The sequence below is a fragment of the Triturus cristatus genome, chromosome 7 (genome assembly GCF_964204655.1).
Source record: "Triturus cristatus chromosome 7, aTriCri1.1, whole genome shotgun sequence".
Lineage (NCBI taxonomy): Eukaryota > Metazoa > Chordata > Amphibia > Caudata > Salamandridae > Triturus > Triturus cristatus.
In genome coordinates this window covers 1,180,680,774-1,180,705,861 of record NC_140590.1, presented here as the reverse complement: position 1 = coordinate 1,180,705,861, position 25,088 = coordinate 1,180,680,774, and the positions used below count along the sequence as shown (strand labels likewise).

Here is a 25,088-nt window from a genome sequence, read left to right as displayed (position 1 = left end):
GCTGCAAGGTAGGCTGTACATTGGTTGTGGGTTTACTATGTTTGACTATTTTTAAGGAAAACAGAGAAAATATTTTTCCGTGTACACCTTTGTTACAATAGACGATTCTCATCCCTAACGCTAACCCTGTGTGGTTCTGTTTTTAATGAGTAGTCAATCATGGTATTCTGATAAAATTAACTTAAATCATCAGTATTAGATTCTGGTTCTAACCAAATAGTCATCCTTAATGGAGCACAGTTGTTTTTATTATTTTTTAACTAATATGAACAATCACAAATATACATATTTAAATCCTAAATATGACTAATTTTTTGCAGCTTTATATATCGCAAACTCGACCCGAAGGTATGGGAGCGCCTTATATGAGCGCATGTTACATTACACAAGGTCACGTTCACATTTGGTTACATCAGGACAGACATTCTGCATTTCATTTGCATTTTTATACCTTAAGCTTGATTTGCGGGCGCTCTGGGCAGGAGGGAAATGTTGGTGCTAATTCCTCATGTTGAAATTATTAACACCGAACTTTAGAAGCAATTTAATTTCTGCTTTTTACGTTATTTTGCATAACGTTAATTCTGGATGTTTTTCCAAACTGGATTTAAGCTAAAAATGCACGTGGTGAAACGTGTAATAAATGACATGAAGCGAAGCAGCATAAACCAACAAGTTGATAGCGTTCAACCTGGTTTGTAATTGGGGCCTTGCTGCCAGTCAGAATGCGCCCTGAAATCATCAGCACCGTGGTAGTGATCTAGATGGGGCAACCCCTAGCTCCGGATCCAAATTCAATGGTCGTACAGTTTTTAGTTCTCGCCTGACCCAGCGCATGCGCTGGTCTGGCGAGACTTATTGAGAGGGCTCCAAAAAGTGCTACCAGGCTAGCCTAGAGCTACAGTGCATGTGCGCGGGCGCGCGCTTTACCGCTATTACTTTCGCGGCCGCACGGCCGCTTGGCACAGCCAATAGGTCTCGCTTTTGGGACCTTATAAGTATTTAGTTATGCAACTGTTGCATGGCTAAACACTTATAAGGTCCCAAAGGCGAGACCTATTGGCTATGCCAATGCTGGTTTAGGTTGCACATAAAAACGACAGGAGCCTCTTTTATGGTCAGTCTCTGCACTGTTGAGCGCACAACCCAAGTTAACCAAAGCCCTGGAAGAAGAACAGGGGACGGGCATTAACGAGCACCACCTGATAAAGTCACGGGTAAAGGCCCCGCCCCCTGCACGCGCCACTCATTTGAATTCGCTGCTTGTGTTGACGTTCTCATTAAGCAAATAGATGGCGGTTGATGGATTGAATGAAGAACAGGTGTGTTCTGGGTACAGCTAATGTGGGTTGTGAAAGGGCAGCAGATGAAAACCCAAGCGATGACAATAGTGCGCATGAACACGTGCCATGCTGTGAACTTGTAAATCTTCAGCTCTGACAGGTTGTCCTTTAATCACCTCTCACAAAGACACTATTAAATGAGGGTATTGTACCCTTCAGGGAATTTAGTTCAGAGTTCCCCACCATCCTCTGAAGTGCATGAAGTAAATACACCTCATTACAATGAGAAGAGATAGTGATAGAAGGGTATGCGCTGAGACAACGTTAGGCATGATATACATTTTGGTTAGTGGAGTAAAGTAGGCCGAAGGAACTGTTAGAAATGGGTTTCTGGTTGGCTAGGGTACGCACCTAAGCCAGGAAGAACTCACCACTCAGTCATTTACACACCAAAGACAACCTGTGCTCACCCTCTGGTAGCTTGGCGTAGAGTAGCCAGGCTTATCATCAGAGGCAATGTGTAAAGCGTTGACTCAACATGCTCACTGAGAAACACAATAAACACACCTCAAAAGAGGCTCCACACAAGAGTATATAAAAATATACTATACTGCACATAACCGACCAAAATGACATGAATCAAATACTGTGCATATTGTGCAAATAATGAGATAGTTCTCGTTTTTCTGTACAATGCAAGAATCAAAATGACATACACCAGAACATCAGGGCAAAAATGCAGCAGTTGGGTTCGAGGAAAACACAAATCATTATGAAACCATAGGTCTCGGTGCACCTGTGCTCTTATTAAGCTTTATACAGTAATTAGACACAGAGTGTAGGGCCCAGAGGCACCTGCGTGCCTATTACACATGAGACAGTAATTTCAGTGAATCCCCCACGATGGAAACCACATGCAGCAGTTTCAAATGCAGGAAGGAAACCTTGTGAACCCAACAAAGAGGTATTCACTTCTATAACACCCTTTACAGTAATGCAAAGCTTTCTAGACCAAACAGATTCACAGTGGTGATCGGGCCTCCGTCAAGGATCCTCCCTGCATGCAGAATCAGAGACCAAGTGCCCCAGGTATGTGTAACCCACAGCAAGGAGTCGCAGATGGGGCCCATTGATCCCAGGGGACCCCATGGGTCTCCGTGCTAAGCCACAGTACCTTTGGTGGATTTCCCAGCCCATAGGGCGAGCCTCCGGCATCGGGCTTCAGGGGCGATGGCCCTTCTCCCTAGGAATCGTGCTGAAGCCGTGTTGCACCCTATCAGGTTGGTGCTGCAGTAGCCCCTCATTGGGAGAAGGAGGGGTGCAAAGCCATCCTAACAACCCCTTGGCATCAGACAGAAGGTTAGGGCTGCAGTGCACTCTCCGTCCCTGGGGCCCTGCTACGTTCAGTAAGTCAAGTGCAGTCCTCCTTCTTAAAGGAAAATGATTGCGGTCAGCAGGGTATCGGCAGTGCTTCTTCTCCTGGGGGGCCCACAACGTAACTTCGCAGAGATTCTCAGTGTAATCGGCACACCCCAGGCCTTCATTGTTGTGGCACTTTCAGCGAAGGAGAAAAGCGCTCAACACAAGCTCCTTGTAATGGGGCAAAGGGCTCAGCCCACATGCTGAAGTAATCACCAGACTTCACCATGCACTGATTAATGAAAATATTATGACAGCTGGACTCAAGTCCCACAGCCCATTCAAGGATTGGCTGATGGAATCATTATAGATCCTAAAAGGACAGGGAAGGGCAAGCCAACCAGTCCCTAGTGAGCACTGGGGGCACAAAGAGTCAGCAGGTAGGTAGCAGGCTAACACATAAGGCAAGATGTAGAGGGGCAGTCCCTTCTGCAGTCCAGGAGACAGCAGGCCAACGCAGCAAAGCAAATAGTCTCAATGGTGGTTTCTCATGGCAGCACAGCAGTCCTCTGGCAAAGTGCAGAGTTTAGAGCCAGCAGTGTCTGGTTGCAAGTCAACGCATTTTATTTAAAAAATGGGGTCAGAGCCCCTGTACTTATACTCAAAATTGTCTTTGATCAAGGGGTGACTTCAAAGGAACCCTTTCAAGTGTACAACAATCCCTTTTAACCCAGCCCTGGCTCCAGATGTCAGTATGGGGTACAAAACCCCTTTGTGTGAGGGCAAGAGAAAGCCCATACAAATGTAAAGTGTGAACTACCTCTCCCTCTCCCAGCCCAGGAAAACCATCAGTATGCAGATGAGTACAGATGCAACCCCTGTCACATCCAGTCCTTCCTATATTGTGACTGTCTGGAAAGTATGCACCAAGTGCAGCTGTCACCCAGGCCTAGATGTGTATTGAGGTCGGGTTGCAAAGCACACGATTCAAAAGCACAGAGAAATGTCCACTTTCTTTAAGTGCCATTTATAAATTAGTAATGTAAAATTCAACTACACCAGTAAGCAGGATTTATCACTACAATTCTAAACATACCAAACATGGCATGCCACTCCTTTCAGATCAGGAATTACCACTTAAGTATATATAAGGGAACTGACAATGTTAGCCTATGAGAGGAGTAGGCCTCATAGCAGTGAGAAACACAATAGGCTGTTTGTCACTACCAGGACTTGACACTCATAAAAGCATATGTCCTACCTTTTAGTTACAGAGCACCCTGCCCATGTGGCTACCTAGCGGCTATCTTAGGGGTGACCTATGTGTAATAAAAGGGGAGTTTGAGGCTTTGCAAATATTATTAAATGTCAAGTCAAAGTGGCAGTAAACTGCGCACACATGCCCTGCGGTGCCAGGCCTGAGATAGGTTTGAAAGGCTACTTCTGTGGGTGGCACAACAAGTGCTGCAAGGCCCACTAGTAGTATTTAATTTACAGGCCCGGTGTATAGGGTATACCACTTTACAAGCGGCTTACACGTAAATCAAATATGCCAAACAGGTGTAAACCAATCATACCTTGTTTAGAGTAGAGAGCACATGCGCTGTATCACTGGTTGACAGTGGTAAAGTGCCCAGAGTCGTAAAGCCAACAAAAAGGTCAGAAAAATAGTCAGAGGAAGGCAAAAGTTTGGGGAATAACCCTACAAAAAGGGCCAGCTCCAACAGGAACCTAAAGGTGATTTGGCAATAGCCTCTTTTCCTTGGTATCTCAGGACCCAGATGCAAATGTGAGCTCTTCACAACCTACAACCTATCTGCCACCAACGCTAGCCTGCACTACACGGGGACTCCATCCCCCATCTGTCATTGCGGACGGAGCCGGTGACGTCCATTTCCGTGCCAGGAGGCGCTTTAATAGCGGCTCAGGGCTCCCACGGCACGCGTGCCGGTGTGCCCAGGCCAAGGGTGGGGCCATCTGCGCCTGTCAGAGCCCAGGGGAGGCTGGGCTGGGCCCACTCTAACTGCAGGATTGTGACTCCCTAAGATTCTTCATCTGAGGTACTGGCTTTTGATTCTGTTATTAACACACAAGTACATTGTAAGAAGAATGGTCAAGTGCAAATAAACCTACGTTCATCTGGGGGTGGAAAAGCAGGGACATTAGATTCCTTCTTAACGAGGGCCGAGTCGGTCTTGATCAATCAAATAGAACTAACAGAGAGGCAACTCTCCCTGGATTCTCTAGCTATCCATAAGCGCTCCTCTCCAGGACGCATAACCATGGTTAGTTCCCCCATGCCCTCTTCAACTGTGCATACGAATATAGCACCACCCGTAACCCCTGAGGCATCAGCAGCACCTGATCCTGGCACCGCTACTGTGAGCTCACTTAACGCCAAGGCTTTTTTAGGCCTTCACTCTCAGATAGCAAAAGGAGCAGTCAAACCTTACTGTTGAAGGATGGTTTGGGGTAGACATTTTAATATGAAGTGAGCAGATTTGTTGCTAGTACCCAGCAAGCATTATTCCTTTGCTTACATTATATTGGACATAGCAATGGAGTTCTTGTCTGTAAAGCACATATATTGAAGTCAAGATAGAACAAGCATTGGCATAGCCAATAGGTCTCGCCTTTGGGACCTTATAAGTGTTTAGCCATGCAACACTTGATGTTGTTGCACCAAGGATATTGTGCAGGATAACTAAACACTTATAAGGTCCCAAAGGCGAGACCTATTGGCTATGCCAATGCTGGTTTAAAGGAGGCCTCAAAACGGTTCTCTATCGGGCTCTGTTTTGTGCAGAGGCGGTCCGTGTTTTTTCCAGATTGCAGTGACATCAGGCATATCGAAGGGCACGTGCTCACACTGCTTACTTCTCCTAGTGGAGAGGTTACGGCATGACGTCATGCTAGGTGAGAGTTGTGGGGGAAGGGAGATTTAAAGAGAGTCATTTTCTCTCCAGATTTCCCTTCTCTTTTTGAAACTCAGGTGCAGCAACATTGTCGTGGTATCACCAGGGCTTTAAGTTGAAGCTTTTTTAATATTATATACAAGCCATAGTTGTTGCTTATTTATCGTATGGAACTAACAACCATTGACAGAGCCAATAGTCCTGACTTGTTGTTAGGTACGATGTTACTTGTTGTCAGTGCTTTAAATGGGCCAGCACTGTCCGGTAGGTAGTACCTGCACCTTTTCATTTTGAGAGGGTGAGTAAGGGCACTTCTCAAGAGAAATGCAATACCTTTAATAGGAAAGTACCGACCGTCACTTCTCAGAAACAAGCAGGTACTCTGGTACAAAGTACCTGCACTTCGATTTTTTTAATTTCAGGCACTGCTTGTTGTATCATATCTGGATGCAATGACAGAAACAGCAAAATACAAGTTGGGCGGCACACTATGCTAAACACAGATTTTTAGCTTACATATTTTTAAGCTACGCCCTTAATTACATTGACCCCGTCCCTTTGAGAGACTCCCCAGTTTTATTAATCCCACTTAAAGCCCTGCATAAGGTACAGTTGCAACAGCCAGCAAACACAAATTTGATTCAACTGAGGGCAAGGCTGGCACAAGAAATCGGAGCATGGCGGGGCGAGAACACCTCATTGTCTAAAGGCATTTTTTTCCTGCGTTCCGCTTTCACTTTCCTCCTTTGTGAAAGGTTTGTTATCTTTATGGGGTCATGTGTTTAAAACACATGGCCCCATAAAGATAAAGCTTTTGCGACGACAGTAAGTCAAGTGAGCCAGTCCAAGTGGGATGGCTAAAATAGAGAAAACTGTATGTCAGCAAGTGCTCTTTCCCAATGGATGGCCGCCGTTTAGCATAAACGGTGACGCCAGCCAATGGGAAAGAGGGGCGGGGCTTAAAGCCCGATACGGACACTGACCCTAAATCATTCAATCTCGCCAGCGAGACTGCGCATGTGCACAGTCTTACGCTAGGCTCGACCCAAAAAGGAAGAGAAGAAAAGAGATGGAAGAGGAAGTAGTGAGAAAATGAAAACAGGGAAGGGACTGGATCTAGCTTTGTCTGATTGGGAATTAGCCACCTTACTTCAAGTTATAGTCGGATAGTGATGCATGATACTGTTTTGTTGTTTGGGTGAGTATGAACAACAGAATACTAACTGTACTCTTAAAATGGTTTTGTTGATGCAATTGTCCACGTTGCTGAATACACTGTTTTTGCAATATTCTTGTTTAAATATGTGTTCTATGAATTTTCTGCCCTTATATTGAACTGGATCCATGCCTACCATGTGCGTATTGAACTATGCTCAACATTGATCCATTCTGTGAGAATGTTTTAGCACGCATGGTCATCACCAGGTCCCGAAGAGCCACTTCACTATGGCAGAATCATGAAGCCAGAAAAGATGAGAAGGTTCCACTAGTGATGGAAGGTATGGGATCTAATGTCAGTTTAGAATTGTGTGTTTGTATTGCCTTATCTCCCCGCAAAAATAGTTTGATATAATGGCATTCTGGTAGCATGTGTCTATGGTCACCCAATCCAATTTGGCAGCTTCAGAAGAAGTCCTTCTCTACAGGTCCTAATTTGTTGAGGGGTAAGGCGTACGTTGTAAGCATTCCAGAATCTGCACTGGGCAAGTGTAGGAGCAATTTTGTTGACAGTGAAGGTTGACCAGATATTTTCTCAGAATGTGATGGGCTTAAATGGAGAGCAACTTTAGTTAAAGACATTCTCCCATTTCGTTCGCAATTTGACACTAGCAGGAGTTTTTCGGGGCAGTGTTTTGTAAGCTTTGGGCACACAACAGCCGCTGTGAATTTGTTTTCTACCAGTATTTAGTAGATCAGGTATGTATGGTGGAATTGTCTTTGATAGGGCTAGCTTGATTTTGGGAAATTGTTGAATTTTGTGCCATCTAGCTTAAGTAGCGGCTGGTGACATTTGAAAGTGGTAGGGGTAAAACAATTGTCGTACTGCACTGTGACAAGCGAGGGACAACATTTTGAAAAAAAGAGTGGGCAAATGGTGCATCTTCAATAAAATTTTAGAAAGCAGGAAGGTTAATAAAGCTATTGTGAATCTGTTCTCTCATCTTACTCAAATAGTTTCTTTCACTCATTTGTCTCTGTAATGCTGGTTTTAAACTTTCTTGCTTGGGAGATGGCTGCGTAAAGTATGCTGCTAATTAGTGCAATTGTTGAGCTATAATTTTTTTCACTGAATAAAACAAAGCTGTCTATTGCAATGAGGCAGTATCGACCAGCGGCAGTGCTAAGGATGTTTGTGGAGTAAATCTTGTGGAGGACTGTAGACCTAATCAATGCATTGATCTTTCAAAACGGAATGTGAGCGCTGCATGGGTATTTTATTGCTAAAAAGAGCTAAGAAATATTTGGGGTCATTTAGAAGCCAACTGCTGGATGTTATATCGATTCCTAAGTTTTCCGGAAGACTGTTACTTATATAGATGTAAACTTATTAAGTCAATAGCGCTTGGAGCAGCCCAAACAGCTAATAAAATAAAGACTTACCAACTGGTGCAGGTCATTAGCATTATGTAGCGGAATAATTGTCTAAGGAGGCATTTTGAATTACACGTGGATTCTCTCCTTTGGCGGCAGGTGTGTGTGCACATGAACACTACCTACTGTGAAAAAAAACAATCACGTTTCTATCCGAAATAAGCGCATTGTCTCAAAAGAAAGCCTCTCTTTTATTAATTCAAATCAGAACAGTGAAATTACTATTTTAGCAAAATCCTAAATGTAAAAACATAACAGTAAAAAAAAAAAAAAAAAAAAAAAATACAAGTGAAACATGTACCCCTTAAATGTCACGCCAGGATCTGCACACTCGAAAGCCAACCCACACCTGGGGCTTTCTGATTGCCTTGGGGCTCTTTGCTTTAAATTTGTTACCAGCGATAGCTCTGAACACGTATAAATGCATATAGCTTATTTCTCAGTCTTTTTTTATTAACAGAGTTTAGCATCTGATTAACTAAAGCATTTAAGCAATAAACGCATTCAAAAATAGCTCATGAAAATAGAAAACCACACAAGATCAACATGAACTGTACCATAGTCATGCCTCGACTGCGGGTGGCATTTTAACATCCTTAAAGAATGCGTATGCACCTCAAGAAGCGCGTTACATTTTAAGTGTGTGTGGTGTGCACATAACAGGCTATGCATAATGAACACTATTTTAAAACTATCGCGTGGACCGTATACCTTTTCAGCTACAGGTATAGCATCACCATATATTTCAAGTGAGTTTGTGTGCGCGCGCAGAACATCTAAGCAAACAAATGCACGTGGATAGCATTTTTGAATTCCAGACTAGGTATGCGTAAAGTTCCATATGTAGCGCCTCGTTACATTTTAAGAGTACGCGTATCGTTTTTCAATCCCCGCGGAGTGTATGCTCTGTATATGCAGCTGGACATCGCAGCTCGTGCAAGAGAGGTTTCCAAATACAGGCACCGGGGTTAAGAACCTTCTCTGGATGCCCAGCTGCTTGTCTCTGTCAGAGGCTGAGCAGCTGGTGCACAACACATACCATCTGAGAGCTTTTCCGCAAGCCCTGCTTTCAGCCAGCTACAGTGAGCATGCCGAGACCTTTATTGTCACTCGTGGCATTTTAGGTTTGAGTCCCTGAATGCTTAGTGCTGTTGGCTTATGGCCGGATTACAGCAGTGATGCACTAACATACCTGACATCCAAAAGAGCGGGGGCCAGGGACTGGCTTGCAGCTGCGGCCCTCTTAGATGGCTTACCCCACGGTCCCTCTCACCCTGCATGGAATTCAACAGAAAGTAAATAAAAAATATAAAGACTGCTCATGCCCACACTAAACGACATTACAGCTGATATTAATGAACTACGATCCTGTTCAAATCACCTGTGCCTCGCGCATGAGTCACACGCACTTCATTACAGAGTCACGCTTCGCTACTTAAGGGTTGCAGCGCTTTACGGAAACCATTACATAAACATTAAAGTGTGGGTTTACCTCGAGTTAAAAATGCACAATAAAATAAATAATAGGATTTCACTGTGCTTGAAGGGTTCCGCGGCGTGACAGTCTGGCCGGCACTGACGAGTGCGGCCCGGTCTGTCTCAAACAGCAGCAGAGGCCCCTCGCTGTGCCTCGTGTGGTGACGAAAATGCAACAGAGGCCGGAGGGTGAATCGGGCCCCAAAGACACCAGTTTGGTTGACGGAAGACGGCAGCCAGAGGCTATACTGCTCACGCTACGAGTCAGTGCTCACCCTCAAATGTCGGAACGAGTGGTTCCGACATTTGGAGGGAGAGCACAAGCTAATTCAACCGGCAGGAAAAGTGACTCGCTGTGGCACGTTAAGTGAGGAGAGAGACGGGGCCCCGCAGCTGCACCAGGGCTGTTTTGAACGAGGGTTGGAATCGCCATCCTAAAGCGTGGACGGCTGATATACAGGGCCTGAACAGCTTTTTCTTTGCTGAAAAGCAGGTTTTTGACACGAATACTTTACAACGGCGGAGGTAGGTGTCTTTTATTTACAACGCACTCCTCCATTCATAATGCAACAGGTATGTTTTTACTCAGGCTGTTTCCACTGCCTTTCAGCTGCCCGGCGGTGACGGGCCTGCTCCCTCTGTGGCTGCGTTTACTTGGAGAACAATCTTCGGTGTTGTTTTCAGCGTTTCCTTTTCTAAGTCACCGAGGCTCACGGAGACGAACCAAAGCGCATAAAGTTAAGGTCACAAAACAGTCTTGCACAATTTCTGTCGCGGCTTGCAATACTGGGGGAGGGCCTGAGTAAAACAATAAATAAATAAAAAAAACGTACCTGACCGAGTCTGGGGTACCGCGAGGCAGGGCAGACCCGTAATAACACAGCACAAACCGACCCTGTGAAAACGAGTCTGACTCGAGGAGGCTCCGACGTCACCACGCTCACTCCTGGCTGGCTGAGTACCGCGTAGGTCTCAGCCAATCCAGAGGCTGCTCCTGCAGCGCCAGGATTGGCTTGAGCAGTGATACTTGCCGCTCATTAGGAGACGGGGCTGCGCATGGAACAACCCTCGCTCTTCTAATGAGCAGCCTAGTGCTGTTTGGGCTGGATTACAACATTTTTTTCTGCCCTAAACAGAACATGCGCACTCTTGCTCTGTACTCGGCTGATCACTGTAGGATGTAGTGGATGTGTATAAATAAATATCTAGCAAGTCTTGGCAAGGCAACTGATAAATAGGTATATAAGATGTCCACCATCTCTATAGTTCATTGATGTAACTCTGACCTATAGCACATTCTCAGCATGCACAGCCTGTGTCAAGACTGCACCGACACTATGATGACTGCCAGCTTTTCCTTCCCTGAAAGAAACTTAGCACAAGTGGGTTTGGTGTATTGCTCCTTCACAGTTGACCGATGCTAAGTGACATGTAGTGTACCCCACTCTGCTTTTTGACTGGAACATACTGGGTGTGTCAGAAATGATGAATTTTGGAGGAAGGTGACATAGTGGGATTGTGCCAGGAGCTTTCATTCTATATATGTGCCTATGACATAGTGAGCAAGGTAGTTTAACACTGCCTGTCAGGTGAACAAATCTTAGAGTGAGTGGCACCTACCAGACCCTTCGTTGTAACAGTCGGTACATGCACTTTACTATAGTTTCTTCACTGTGGTTTCCACCGATTGGGTCGCAGGTGTATGGCATACTGGCTTGCTGGTCTGACTAGCAGGCAGATCAAGAAAGAGAGACAGTAGTCCTGTAAGATGTCCAGGAACCTACCTTGCATGTGAAAGTACTCTGTGTCCAATGACATGAGCCAGAGAAGCCACTGGAGCACAGCACATGGTTTAGTCTCCAACACCAAGTTACATCCACAGACACAACTCTCAGGAAAGCGACCTTGATTCCAAGGAGGCATTAGCGTACTTGTGACCATGGAAGCCCTGCAGGTTGAGAGCTATGAGGAAGGTGTACAGTGGTATAGAGAATCAGAGATGCCAGATAGAGCAAGGGTAGGATGCTGGACATTACATCTGTTTTTTATGCTTGCCATACAAGGACAACACAATTTTCCTGTCACAATTGCAATGTTCAGGGTTATATTAATTCCCAACTAAGAAGATCATGTTGCCAGGTTGTGCTGCCAGAGCTACCTCCTCTAAGATTATGTTCGGCCATTGTCCTGTGCAATCATTCCCTGCTCTACTCATTTATAAAGGGACTTGGATCAAAGAAGGATGGTTCACACGGCTTTAGAGCCCCCTTACTTTTTGCTGCATTCTTTGGCTACTTTACATACTTTTTGCCTCTGATTTTTCCTCCTTTGTTCTGCAGCTGATTTTCCCCTATAGAATTCTTCAGCCCTGGAAGATTATGCTAGACTCTTCCTCTGCTCTGTCTCAGGGTAGGTTTGTGTTCCTTCCCAGTTCCTGCGAGGCTCTTCCTCTTCAATCAAGAATTATCCATATTTCCAAGAACAATGCTCTACCATTTGTCGGTTTTACCCCCAACTGGGACCCTCTTAAGGAAAAATATGCAAAGTGAATGTTGGCATGAATCAAAATGGAAATCTTCACTTTTTCCAGACCCTGCCACAGTGTTATCAAAGCCTGAAACTCCCAACTCTACCCGGACAGGAGAAATCTGTAAACCCATAATATTGTGTTGGGCTGCAAACCTAACCCTGCCATTCTCCCACAGCCAAAGACGCAAAGGCAAGTCCCCAAGAGTCCTATACAGGTCTGTCAGTACCCAAAATAGGCCACCCTTACTGTACAATATGTGAGCTAAACTAATGCGCTTCAAGCATTTAGTACTTGGTGATACACCACTTGGTTGATAATATACCCTCCAAAATTGTAGGTAAAATATGGCTTGGAGTGCAATTATATTTAAAGGATGCTTAGAATGCTACTAAGAGCCAGATGTGCGCCCAATGGATTTTGCGACTCACAAATTGCGACAAACTGCGAGTCGCAAAATCCAATGTACAAAAGTGTCTCAGACACTGTTTGCGATTCCCAATGGGGTCGCAATTTGCATGCCTTATTAATATTAATGTGGCTGTCACAATTTGCGACCCCTTCCGTTTGCGAGTGGTTTACCACCCTTCTGAGAAGGGTGGTAAACTGCGAATGTTTTGCAACCGTAACTGCAGTTGCAAAACATTCATACATAGGTTTTGGACTCGCTATTAGGAAGGGATGCCCTTGGCACGCCCCTTCCTAATAGCAAGACGCTAACCCTATTTTGCGAGTCACTAATTGATTAGCGACTCGCAAAATAGGGTTAATACATTGAGCTGATCTATTTTGCGGTCGCAAAGGGGCTGAAATCCCCTTTGTGACCACAAAAAACGGTTGTACATCTGACCCTAAATGGGATGTAACATCAGGACGCATGATTATTTCAAAGCTAAATCTAAGTATTCTATCCCTTTTACTTATAAATATGTCTACGTTTCATGATCCGTTTTGATATTTTACGTAAAATAAAATAGTTCACTAATTATAAAATGCACTGTGCGGAAAAGATTTTAAGAGAGCCAATCTAAATCCCTGCACTGCCATAGGAAAGAGACTTGTAGCCCCCTGCCTTGCCTGTGGGTACAAGGTCTACAATCTACCTGTGCTTGGGAAAAGAGTAGGAAATATTTAGATGGTAAAGGTAACATCAACTGCATCTCTTAAAAGGAGCTCATGTTCTCACTTTCATCAGCGGCGTAGCTGGGGCGGGGTGGTAGGGGCGTACTGCCTCATGCGGCACGAGTTTTGGGGGCGACGTCTGGCCCACCCTCCCCATACCTGCTGCTGTCGCGGCAGTAAGAATCATGGCATCCCACCCCATTCTTACCTGCGCTGTCGCAGCCGCATGAATGGCCAGAACCCCCTTGCTCTTCGATCAGGCCACTGCGGGCGGCATAAATGCAGGGGCTGCCGCGGGCGGCCGAAGGCCTAGCTACGCCACTGACTTTCATTCTCATTTCCCGCAAAAAGCTTTTACGTGGCGCAGAAATAATTCCAGATTCCTTCCTGTCAGGTTTACATCAATGCAAAACTTAAAGACAGTGAGAAGCGATATCAGCATCTGTCTGCAAGTTATCCTTGAACGAAAAGACGTTCTACACACACACAACCCAAGTGTCTGCAACATGTCCCTCAGGAGCAAACATGGTGTCCTTGACAGACCTAGCCTGCCTCCTCTATTTTTGGGATCAACTTTCTTGTCGATGGTCTCACTAATTCCTTCGTTGTGACCGTAAACACCACAGAGCTGGTGTAGGGCAAGAAGCTAAACTTCATTGATCAGATCCTTGTGACTGTCGCACTGAATAACATTGTTTTTTTGTATACCGGTCTGTTGGACAATGCAGTGTATTATATTTGGGAGAGCCTCTACCATGTCATAAGCAGGTTCAGAGTTTTAGTGTTTCTTTTTTCCTTGTTCAGAGCCACTGGTTCTTGTTCCTGCTTGTCTCTGTGTCTTCTACTACATGAAGATCCTCCCTCTCAACCATCCTCTGCTCTCCTGGTTAAGAGTGAGGCTTTCTATTTTGGTGTACTGGATTCTCTTTGGGTCACCAGTTGACTTGCTGGTCTTCAGCCTGCCTGTGTACTGGGTGACATCTGCTTCCTTCCCTGCAAGTATAACTGCCAATCGGACAGAGGCTGATGGGGTGCAAGTAGTTTAAAGTATTCCGTTCTCTGTGCCTCAAAGTATCCTTGGGGCGAACTTCCTTTCTTGCTTGGAACCCTTTCAATCATTCATATCCGTCTGTCCTTCTATAGGCATACGTGCAACATGAGCCAAAACAGATGCCACGTCTGCCACACTCAACTGGAGGCTGCTCTGTCCAGAGCATTCAAGCCCATGTTCAGCCTTCGCCTCCACTGTTCCTACTTCTATTTGGTCAATAACACCCTCTTCACATTCAATGTTTTTCCCATAGAAAGCACTAGGAGTATAGTGTTCAGCACTCGGTTTCTTTCATACCCCGCAGCTATGTCTGCCATTTTGATTTAGGGCAACTCTAAGTTGAAGCAGGAAGGACAACATTTGCTACATTGTGTCTGCTGTGGCTAGGGAAGTAATTCTGCTGCAGTATTTCTTGAAGATTCAGGCTTAGGTGTATCCAATTAGGTATATCAATACCCTGTGCAGAGGAACTAACTCTAAGGTACTTTAATTGAAACAATGCAGTCTGTGGCACAACTGTTCAGCCCTGTCCATAATTGATCATCGGGACATCAAGCGGGACCTATTGCTCTGTAAACAACCCTCAGTTCTAACTTGTGGGAGCCCGTGTCCTTCTATTGAGCTACATAATGCAGAAGCTAAATGCAGCAAGATTAAATATTTAAAAATTGAGGGCGCACTGCGCTTGTCAAGCACCAGAAGTTCCCCAGCTCCTTAATTGCACCTCGATGCTGATTGGCAAGGTCTCCTTCTGTCTAGTCTAGTTCTGAAGCCCGTATACCACTCTATAAATGTGATTCAACCTTGGTTTGCAGCACCCTCTCTTGTTTGGGCATTTGTTATGCGCCCCACACACAGCATTTCCAACTCACCTTCATCTAAGACTCCGGCGCCCCCTGTTACTCTAGCAATAAGTCTCACAATGGTTTCTAAATAAACCTAAATTCTGATCCCCTGCAGCCCACAATGCACTTGTTCTGGTGACACAAAAACAATACTGATTGCTGTATCACGACCATCCCAGTGCTGGTTATGCATCGACACAGACAGGTCTAACCACACAGTCTTTTGTCCCAAGAGCCCCTGTTACTCCTGACTAGACCTGCAAACTGTGTTCCATGAAACGACATTTGCAAATATATGAGCAAGCAAAAAAATGTTTTCACTATACCACCAACCCCTGATGTGGACTGGATCTCCACTGCTCTCTGTGTATATAGGCTGAGCCCTTCAAGAATGACACTGGGCACTGTATCCTTGCGAAGCATAATGTGTTTAATTTTTGCTTAATGTTTTTTTTTGCATTTTATACTTCAAACTTCCAAGATATTTTGGGCTATATTTACAATAAAGTGACGCAGCGCTGGGCCGCAAGCCATTTGGCTGCTCTGCGCTGCGTTACTTTGTAAGCAAAGGGATGCGTGATGTTTACTACAATATGACGTATCCCTCAGCTCTCCCCTGCGCTGGCGCACAATTGCCTGTCATGCGCCAACGTAGGTACCCGTGCACCGCGGTGCAAGTGTGCCTGCGTTTCGTGAATGATTGTTTTGTGCAGGAAGGTATCCCTTCCTGCACAAAAACACTCATTAGAGGTGTTTTCCTCTTTCTATGTGTGCTGCAGAATGCAGGACACATAGAAAGAAGGAAAAAGGAGAAATCAAAATATTTCTGCTCGTTGCACCTCCTTACGCCTCCCTTGTGGAGGTGCAGGATTCTGACGCTTTCCCAGGTTTACAAAACAATGTAAATCTGGGACTGCAGCAGAATCCAAGAGCCATATTTCAATAAAGTAACGCAGCCATTTGGCTGCGCCACACTGCGCTACTTTGGGAGAAAAGGGATGCATCATTTTGACTACAATATGACATATCCCTGAGCTCTCCCCTGCTTGGCGCACAACTGCCTGCCATGTACCAACACAGGCACCCTTGCACCACCATGCAAGGGTGCCTGCATTACTGGAGTGATTGTTTTTGTGCTGGAAGGGACACCTTCCTGCACAAAAACAATCACAGGAGGCGTTTTCCTCTTTCTAAGCTGCAGCACACATCGAAAGAGGAAAAAACAAGAGAAATACAAATATTTCTCCTTGTGCCTACATACACCTCCCCTGGCGAGGTGTAGGATTCCGACGCATTCCCAGGTTTATGAAACGTTGTAAATCTGGGAATGCAGCAGAATCAATGGGTGTTGCGTGGAAATACCTACAGCAACTTCCATGGAGCACACCTTGTTATATGGCCCTTAGGGATATTGTCGACTTTGCTAAGTTAGCATGAGCTTTGCTGCCGTTATGCTGCTTTTGCTCAAGTTACTACATGACTTTATTTTTGCAAGACTCTGTTTATGGCTTTCACATGTGAACTGTCTGCTTTTCACATTTTCTGCTGAGTTCCTGGAGTTTTTCTGAACACGATGTGCAAGGTCAAAAAACAATTCCCCTTGTTATTCTGTTCTAGTCAGTCCCTAGCACCTAGATACAACATGCTAAACACAGCTGCAACGCTTGGAGACTCGTGCTTTGATATTACGGGCATGCATGTTGTTTTAACACACACTTGGAGAGAGCCCTTTCCATGAAGAAGAGCTACACTGTTCCTATGATGTAAACCTTGCATCTAGGTTTTAAGGTATGGGGTCTGCTGCCAAAGCCTAGAGATCTTCCTTTATATAAATAAACTTCTTCCAGTCAAGAGGAGGGTGGTTAGGCCTTATAATCCTTATTCCACAGTCTTTATAAAACGACTTCCCCCTTTGTGTTTTATGGAATTGTAACAATGCTAATCATTCTGAGTTTATGCAATTTGCTGCTGGTAGTGGCTCGTATAATGTATTGTAGAGCACAATAGTTAAAATAAACATTTCACACTATTAAAGGGACTCTGCCGAATTCTTATTGTGGACAAGTACGTGTGAGCGAGTGAAAGGCTCTTGCTGCCACGATTCCTGAGAGAGTCGGGAGTGTTGTGTTCTGGGTTGTCTAATCATTTGTAGCTCTGTGATTTTTGTATTGTGGCCAAATAGGTCACACATCTTAGTTACTTTTTAGGTAGGGTTGCCACGTGAGGATGACTAAAATCCTAAACTCACTAGATGCCCAAGTGCTAATGTCTCAGCAAAGGTCCAAGAATAGTGCTCCCAGTTGCTCTTGGCAAAGATATGAAGAAATTGCGCAAATGTAACACCCTTGGAGAACAGCATGCTTAATCAAATGCAAGAATACCACCTTCTGAAACCTTCCACTTAGTGCACTGTACAGTATGGTAATGATGTGCCCAGTAAAGATTCATATAGCCCAATGCAATAAGTTCACAATTATTGCACTATTCAAAGTATTGAACTAGTTACCTAAAAAGTGTGTTTTCCATAATTCCGAAGTGTGCAAATCTGGAATATGCAGTGCTTACCTGTACAATGTGTCAGGTTTTCCTGGTTAAATTGTGTAGATTCAAACTGTGGGGATTGATTTTAATGCACCATAAATGACCCTGGTTGAGTGATCATTTTGATTTATGTATGAGTCCGCATTTGCATGGGAGGAGTGATGAAGGCCTAAATATAGTATACATATCGCTATGTAGCTTTCCAAACCAAGGGCAAGATTTATCAGTGTTGCATTGGCCTTGGTTGGTTCATGCAAGGGAACTCAAGGGCAAAGCAACACTAAAGTCAGACTTACCAAGACACGCAAGGCCACCTTGCGTGGGCCTGTGGTTCTTGGCAAATGTGGAGTAATGCAATGCAGTTTAAGTTGCTGCCCTGTGTTACTGTGCCCAAGGGAGGCGTTCCATGGGTGGCTCGTGGATGTTCCCATGCATCCAACCATGGATTTTGGTGCATTCCCAGGTTTACCATGAGTCGTAGACCCGGGGATGCTTCAAAATGCTATGCCTTCCCAGGGGATGCGTAATGAAGAAAAATATCTTTATTTTCCCCTTGTTTTTATCTTTTTCTACACCTGTGCATTCTGCAGCATACTTATAAAGAGGAAAAAGCCTCAGAGAATTGCTTTTGTTGAGAAAGGTGTCCTTCTGTGCACAAAAATAATCCTGTCTGCAACACAGGCACCCCTGCACCATGAGGCGAGGATGCCTCGATTGGCTCTAAGCAGCCAAAAGTGTGCCAGGATAGGACAAGAATAAGTCAGACAATTTTAAATATTGCACATTTCTGCCCTTTCACACAGTGTTACAAGGTGTCTTGCTGCATTACGTTAAATATTGAGACATCTGCCCCCAATGGTCATTTCCATATGCATGTAATTAAGGGTTGTATGATGGAACAACACATGGAAATACTTTGCATGCCTTTACAACGCATTGTTTACCCCGCATTGTTTTAGAATGCATATGGTTTTACAATGCATGCCATTGTGGAGAAGTGTGGCTCAATGGTTAGAGCGGCAGACCTCGATGCACAGCACTGGTCCGGGACCAGGGTTCAATTCCCGCCACGGCAGGGTCTCGGGCTATAAATTCCTTGGACCTGATATTCTCGCCTCAGTGCCTATTCTAATCATGGGTCCCACGCTGCAACTCTGGGCAATAGCTTGCTTAATCTTCACAACGGCCCTAACAGCGCTGGGATGCCTGGCTTCACCATGGGGGTGCCCAGGAGTGGACACTTCACACGGATAGCCAGGAAGGGTTCCTACAGCGGTATGAGTACAGCGCTGAGATACCCCTAGGGGTGATTCGCGCGCTATATAAGTACATATACATTACCACACATTGTTTATATATATTTATTATTTGTGGGAGGAGACTCCCCACGCCCCCCAGCTTACCTTAAATGCATGGTAAAGGCATGCACTGTAAAGGTATAAATGGAGTAAAAACATGTGTGGTACAAAATGTGTGGTGAAGGCAGAACGTGGGAAAACCTTGTTGTGAAGGCTGTTTCCTGGGATTAAGTCACATGGAATGTAATGACTTAGCCAGCCAAATACATTACAGCCAGGTTCATGTCCACAGTCTTCTGCCACACAAAAAATACATATACTTTATGAAACGGGATGTTAATTGAATTCTGATATTCTCCAGTGTGCATTTTCAACTTCAAAAAACACTCAAGACAAATATTTCAAATGCTGAATTGTATATTTTAAAATTATTCCAAGCACTAGAACATCAGCATGTAAACCATTTTGTAGCATAATCCTCAGATTGGAACTAAGTAATTTACCAGAGGTGGGCAAGAATTAGAGCAATATTATAACAGATTATTATCAATTCTGCTTAAATCACACAGCAACTAAACTAGTGATGTTAGAACTTCACATATAGGACATTTGTTGATTTGACTGTCCACTGCCTAAACACACCTATAACTAGTATGCAGGGGAAGAAGGAATGTGCATAAGGACATTAGACTGAATAGAAATTTCTCCGGGGTCATGGGGGGCATGAGGGAGAGAGGCAAAACAGGGACAACTGATGTTCTGTTGGCTTCTCTCCTTGGTCACCAAGAGGAGGAGGCAACCAGTTCTGCTAAACAGCATCATGTGATCCACTAGTCTCTAGGCTGGAGGTGACAGTCATAATCTCTTCCGTGTGTCCCGCACTTTAGTTCAAGGGAGCCTTCTTTCAGTTCCCCAATAGTTCCTATCTGGCCTAGGTTTCAGAATCCCTCTTTGTTGCCCTGATCTCCTTATGCTTAGTTATTAGAACAGCTGTTGCCTCTTGCATAGTGCACATTGGAGCAAAGTAAAATAACATTTTAATATAAAGAGCTGAATTGTAAATACTTCTTACAAAATCTATGTCCATAGCTCAAAACAAGCTTTGGCATGTTCAAACTAAATGGCAATTCTCACTTAACAAGCAGGTATATCAACAATCTACAGACATTGAATATTCATAAAACTCCACAGTCATGCACTATAGCATTGGTACTCTCAGTTGAAACAAATTGAACTACCTTCTCTACTTCCCTAATATTTATGTTAAATGTGTGCAAAATATTCAGTAGGTAATTGTAGAAGCTGCACTGGTTTTGCAATCCTCTGGGAAAATCAATATTAGATGAATGATTATGCTAACTGATGTAAAGTAAAATGGTAACCCGACAGCAGCGATGATTTCCTAATTTTGGCTGTACCACAGGTGGGCATCCTGCAGCAAAGAATCGTGAACAAGAAAACATGCCCACACACAAACAACATAAGAAATGCTGGAGAGCGGTAAAGTGAATCATTGAGGAATGGGCAATTGAGTAGGAGGATGAAGCATGGGTGGTAGGAAATCGTTAACCCTAAAAGAGGGCAAAGGGGCAGAGAACAGCCGGGAAAGGGAACATGCACAAATCATGGGTGTGAGAGATTGGGTTGTTGGTTGAATGGGGCGTGATCCCTGTTCAAGCAACAGCCCCAATCCCCGGCAGGGTGTACCACAAAAGTCACTAAATTAAGCTGTGCTTAACCCTGGGTAGCTTGACACAAAAATAAGTCAGGCTTAACTTACAGGCAATGTTTAAGGTATTTATGCAGCATCTACACAGTTATAAAGTGGAAACACAAAACAGGAACATTTCCACACCAATTTAGAAAAACAGAGTACATTTTAATACATTATTTTACACCAAAATGACAAAAATCCAAGCAGTAGAACCAGAGCTACGAGTCTTTTAAATTTTAAGTGACTATCTAGGGACTAAAAGACCAAAGTGCACACTGCGGACATCTTGTCACACGAGACCGGGTCAAAGTCAAAAAATATGGCTGACCATGATGGAGTGCAAGTCAGATACAATAAGTGGAATGAGCCCTTTCAGCGCTTAGCTTCGGAAGAAATTTTGAAGAAAAAGAATGTAAAGTCAGCAGAGCAAGGCTGCAGTTGGTGTCTGAGGAGGGAGCATCCTTGTCAGGGAGCCACTGGACGAAGTCGTGGTGAAGTTTCTATGTTCAACGTAGTCACATTTTGGGAAGTCGGAAATCTCGAGCGGGACAAAGCTGCAGGCTGTAGAAAATGAGAGTTCCAGGAGGCCGGAAACCCCTTTGGTTAAGGACCACTGAACAGGAATCACTGCTGCAGATAAGAAAGAAGCAGAAGCTGTTGCAGAATCAGGCTAACCAGAAAAGTGCCTAGGGCAGACAGACGAGCAGGTTGGTCACGGTCTTCTTGGTTCTCAGAGCAGTTTTTTATAAACATTTTTCATAAGTCCAAAGTTTTGGACTTTGGCAATCTGGGCACCTTTAGCACCATCATCAATGGTCCAGGACAGGAGGGGCACAACTTGGGAGGTTATGACTCACTCAGGATAGGTCCAGGTATGGATTCAAGATGGTGGGAGCCTATTATGTCCCTGTGGCTCTGAACAGGAGGCCTGAAAACTAGCACTTGGAGTCATTCTGGTAGTCCTGGGTTCAGGTGAAGAAGTAGGGCTCAAGCAGCAGGGCAGGCCTTTAAGAGTTCAAGGCAGGCTCCAGGCAGCAAAGCAGCCATTCCACATTCAGCAAAGCAGTCATGTGGAGTACACGCAGGCCACAGCAGCAGGCATTCCACTGAGAGTCCTTCCACAGGTCCAGAAAGTGAACTGGAGAGTTGGTCTGAGGGTGCAATTTTTTATACCTAGTGCCTTGTTTGAAGTAAGGGAAGTTGCTAGTGGTTTCTCTTTGAAGTGCTCGGGACGTCCTGATCCTGACTCCCCTGGCTCCAGGCTGGCTGCAGGAACAATACAGTGGTGACTAGACCCCTGTGTGAAGTCAGAGCATAGTCTATTCATTTGCAGGTGGGGCTGTTCCCAGCTCCCCCCTCATCCTGACAGCAGAATAATCGTTAATTGTATATAATTTTTGAATTTGTATTTTAGGTTATTCACTGGTAAAAGAAAATCCTGAAGAAGGCATTTGCCGAAAAGCGTTGGTGGTATTCCTCAAATCACTGCCAGTGTTTTATTCATATTAGTTTGATTTTATTGTGAATTGTGGTTTGATTACAATATATGTGAAAAATATAATGTGTTGCTATAATTGTCATCTCCGCATTGTACTGTGATCAAATCAGTGTAATATAAATTGTAATGTCAATTTATTTATGTATCACAAAAGATTATGTTTGAATTGAATTTGCACGAATAATCAATTATTTATAGATGAGAAAAGAGAGATAAAACTATAAAAAGATTAACATAAAAGGAAAAAAATTATATTTAAAAAAAAGATTACAATCAATTCACTTTGTGTGTTATATTATATAGATTTAAGTCCTGAGCTGCGCCATTCTCATGCTATTCTAAAACGGCACTTTACCTGGTGCAACCTTTCTTTTTCCAATACAGAAACGTTTACTTGACATGAATCCAAGAGCATTCTATGTTCCATGCGGTTGCCATAGCTTGAATTTAGTACTTGGTGATATGGCGAAATCATCCACTAACGCTGTAACTCTTTTTGGAATCTTACATCAAATTTATATACTGTTTTCTGCCTCAACACAGAGATGGCAAATACTCATTGAGTACGTTAAAGATCTGACAGTAAAGCCCATATACGAAACTCGATGGGAATGCCGTATTGATAGCGTCAAGGCTGTCCGTTTCCAAGTGGCCTCCGTTTATGACGCCGTGGTTGAAGTATCAGAGGAAGCGAATGTGTCAGCGGGCACTCGGTCTCACTAACCTTAGAAGCCGGATACAGCAGGGGCGATCCACGACGCTAGAGCCCTCTCTCCCCGAGAACAGTATTACCCAAGAGGATGCTATAACCCCTCCAGAGGCAACACCACCCCCGGGGAAGGGGGAAAACAGGGGAAGGGCTGCGGTGACTTGGGACGGGACCTGCACTCCGGAACCCCACTCCTGTGAGAGAGAAGGAACAAGGATGAGCCACCGGACCCTTTGCCCACCCAGCAAGGACAGATAAAAGTAACAGAACAGGGTGACCTCCCCACAACACTCACACAAGTAGTTCCCAGGTAGCGCAAGTAGTCACACTCAGCACAAAGTACTCACGACACCGCAGGCCACGGAGATGAGGAACGAACGCTCTCCGAGCCTTTCAGTCAGCTCCAAGCGCAGGATGGCCTCCACGGCGGTTTCCGTAGCGTCGTCCAAGAGCTCTCCGAGCCTTTCAGTCGGCTCCAAGCAAGGGTGAGATCAGGGTCAGTGAACGGCAGTCTCGAAGCGGAGAGACACTAGCCAGGTCTCCAGGCGCTTAGAGGGCAGGGGCAGAAGGGTGCCGGGTATTCCAGAGGCTGTGCAAAACCCAAACAGGACTCACGCTTTCTCGAGGGTCGGCGAGGCTCTTACGAGCGTGAAAAGGTGGTTGGTCGGGATTCGTAGGTGGGAGCCGGGCCACAGCTCCTTCAGCAGGGCATTCTTCGGAATAGTTCTAGCGCGGTCCGTTACACCGCGGTACGCAGGAAGGGACTTGATTGACAAGCCCCGAGTCTTCCGTGTTCGAGGCTTTTGAACCGCCTCAGGAAGTGCGTCGCGCTTCCGCTAGGGGTGATGGGTATTGTAGTTTTCATACCCACCACCTCCCTAACGACTCGCACCACTTCCCCGCTGCGGTGAACGGCAGCGTACTCGTAGTTCCTGACAGAACCCCCCTACTAGGGCCGGCGTCTCGACGGACCCTTGGGTTTCGTAGGATGAGCCGCGTGGAAGCGGCGAAGCAGGTCAGGGCAATGCAAATTGGCCAGAGGTTCCCAGGACCTTTCCTCGGGACCATACCCCTTCCAATCAACTAAGTAGTGTAGCCTGCCCCTGATGTATCTAGAATCCAGTATCCCTTTAACCTCGTACTCGTCCCCACTATCTACCAGAAGTGGCTGAGGGTTTGGGGGGAGTCTAGTGCGAGGGAGACAGGGCCGCAGCAGAGAGACGTGAAACACTGGGTGAATGTGCCACGTGGGTGGGAGAGTCAATTTCATAGCTACAGAGTTCACCACTTTGACAATGGGGTATGGGCCCACGTATTTGGGTTTCAGGCGCGTGTTCCCTTTTAAGCGTAGATGTCTTGTGTCTAACCACACTTTATCTCCTATCTTGTAGGCAGGTTCAGGCGTTCTTCTTTTGTCTGCGTAGCGTTTGTCTTTGTCTTGAGCTGTTTCCAGTTGTTTCTTTGCTGCTTGTAATACCTTTTTCAGGTGCGCGTGGTGTTCTTGGATCGAAGGGTGTTTGGTTTGTGCAGGCCACTCAAAGGGCAACATGTTGGGATGGAATCCAGTTAAACAGAAGAAGGGGGAGCATCCCAGAGATGAGTGTTCAGCATTATTGTAGGCGAATTCAGCCATCCATAGGAGCGTACTCCATTCTTCTTCATAGAGCAATGTAAAGCATCGGAGATATTGCTCTAACGTCTGGTTTAGTCTTTCCGTCTTGCCATCTGTTTGAGGGTGGTAACTGGTGGAGAGACGTGCATCCACCTTCATGACCTGACACAAGGCCTTCCAAAACCGAGACGTGAACTGCGTGCCTCTGTCCGTAATGAGAACCGCTGGGATTCCATGACTCCTTACGACATGCTGTAGAAATTGCTGGGCTAGGCCCGCTGCGGACGGGAGTTTCTCCATGGCGATAAAATGGCCCATTTTCGTCAAGTGGTCGATGACCACCAGGATGGTAGTCATTCCTTTACTAGAGGGCATTTCCACTATAAAATCCATCGACAGAGTGTGCCACGGTGCTGGAGGGATGGGAATAGGGCGGAGCAGTCCACATGGTCGTTTGTGCTGTGACTTCCCTTGCGTGCAAATGGCACATCCTGCGACGTAGGCAGCTGTATCCGGGTTTAATGTAGGCCACCAGAAATGGCGCTT

General features: G+C 45.2%; 1 long non-coding RNA gene across 10 annotated transcripts in view; it reads right to left on the bottom strand.

Moving 5' to 3' along the window:
* The window catches only part of LOC146811397 (uncharacterized), a 482,239-nt gene that overhangs the window by 421,486 nt on the left and 35,665 nt on the right, over positions 1-25,088 (bottom strand). For 6 of the 10 annotated variants that reach the window (XR_014966727.1, XR_014966728.1, XR_014966725.1 and 3 more), the window contains exons 1-2: positions 10,459-10,544; positions 8,159-8,274 (exon numbers count right to left, since the gene is read on the bottom strand). The exons of 2 other annotated variants lie outside the window; for them this stretch is intronic. This is a non-coding gene — a long non-coding RNA (uncharacterized LOC146811397). Of the gene's footprint in view, positions 1-8,158; positions 8,275-10,458; positions 10,545-25,088 lie in introns of those variants that run through there. 2 more of the 10 variants (XR_014966732.1, XR_014966726.1) reach the window with 2 other exon arrangements.